A 1,738-nucleotide genomic window follows, 5' to 3' on the forward strand; every position below is an offset into this window, starting at 1 on the left:
GGAATTTTACATGTTCAATTCATGACAAAATCTCTAGGTTTTCATTCCTTCAAACTGTCTGAAGACACAGTGTGCCACAGACTTAAGACTTCTGTTTCTCCCTCTATTTTCTTTAAACAGAAACATTTCCCAAGTGTCTACATGTTCTTGAAAGGGAGTTTTTTGGAGGTGGCCACTCTTCGGAATAGACCGTCGCCATCAGGCGTCTGAAGCAAGCGGAAGGGGAAGAGAAAAAGCCGAAACACAAGGTTCATCTGGTAAGTTTTACATTAACTATTACAAGCTGGACAGTGTAAGAATGTGGCTTTTTTTTTTTTTTTTTTTGGCTCAAAAAGTCTGAGTCTTGGTGTGGAACCCAGTACTTGGCTGTCCCACCACAGCTTTCTCGTAGTGGGACTGTCAGGGAAGTCTTGACTGGGGAGTATGATTTGTTTACCTATCAGGTGTAAACTTCCAGGCACTCAGTTCATTTTGGGCTTGTTCCAGTTTGTCTTTAGTCTGTTCCAGCTCACCTTTCATTTTTAGGAAAAACAAGTTGATCTCTGGGTCTGCAATTGCTGATCTCAGTTGGGCAACGCTCGGCTGCTGGACTTGCTGGAGGTACTGGATTTGAGTGTACACTCTTGCATCTCTTGTTCCTTGGTTGGTGGTCGCATTGCAAGGTTGTTTTTCCTGCGTGCAGACTCCTGCTGCTGTTGCTTTAGTTTTTCTTCAGACTCTCTTAGGCCGGTTACGTCATTAGAGTTAAGATCCCTGTACTTGTCCTCCAGAGCTTGTACATATGCTTCATATTGTTTCCATCTTAGAATTAACTCATCTCTTAGCATAACTTTGAAGTCTGTTTCACTCAGTCGAACCTTTTTGGGAAGAGGTTCTTCGTTGGTCATCTTGAATCCTCTCCTGACCCTGACGGAAGCCGCGCCGGCACCACTAGTCGGGGAGGCCGAGGCTGCACTGCTCACCCCGCCGCCCGGGCGCCCTGGGCCGCCGCGCAGCCGGACCACTCTGCCGCCGGCTCCGCCAGGCTCCTAGTCCAGGAAGATGTTTTAATAATAGTTTGTATCATTCCTGATAACAAGCTTTGACTTGCTACTGTAGAACAGAATGACCAGTTGTTATTCTTCCCCACTTCAAAAGAAGAATGCTATTCTGATAAGGATTTTTGTTATTATTAAGTGCTAACTGCCTGAGATATTTTAAATATTTACATTATTTGGTGAGTGGAAGTTACCCTTCATAATAGTAATTTACATTTAAATAGCTCTTTTCATTTTTTACCCAATCTGTCCCAATTTTTAGGAATAAAACGCAAATCTTAGCTGGGAATTTACTTTTCAACTGTGAATGTCAAAGATCACAACACCAATTTTAAGGAGGCTTTTTTTTTTAACTTTTACAAATTGAAAACAGTTTTCTCAACTATCAAGAAAAAACTAAAAATTGAAATCTGTTTTTTAATGAAAGCATTAAGATCATAAATCATGGCAGGCAAAGGGGAAAAGTCATCTCAAATGGGTAAAACACAGTCCTCCAAGAACAGACGATTGAGCTCAGCCTAAAGGGCATATCTTCAAAGTGCACGCGTTGGTTTGTTATTTTAGAACTGCTCTTGAGAGCTGGGGTTATATAGAAAATGCCTTGTTTCCATAGTCTGCTATAAATAAAATGTAAACCATTACATCGTCTCTTAAGAGAGTTTTATAGAAATACCAGGCATAGCTTCAAGTACAGCAATTTA

At 41.3% G+C, this 1,738-nt stretch overlaps 1 pseudogene; it reads right to left on the reverse strand.

The window, feature by feature from the left end:
- Positions 1 to 290: 290 nt before the first annotated feature.
- LOC119467122 lies at positions 291 to 1,052 on the reverse strand (annotated as a pseudogene).
- Positions 1,053 to 1,738: the final 686 nt, after the last annotated feature.

The sequence above is a fragment of the Cebus imitator genome, unplaced genomic scaffold (assembly GCF_001604975.1).
Source record: "Cebus imitator isolate Cc_AM_T3 unplaced genomic scaffold, Cebus_imitator-1.0 Scaffold261, whole genome shotgun sequence".
NCBI classification, from domain to species: Eukaryota; Metazoa; Chordata; class Mammalia; order Primates; family Cebidae; genus Cebus; species Cebus imitator.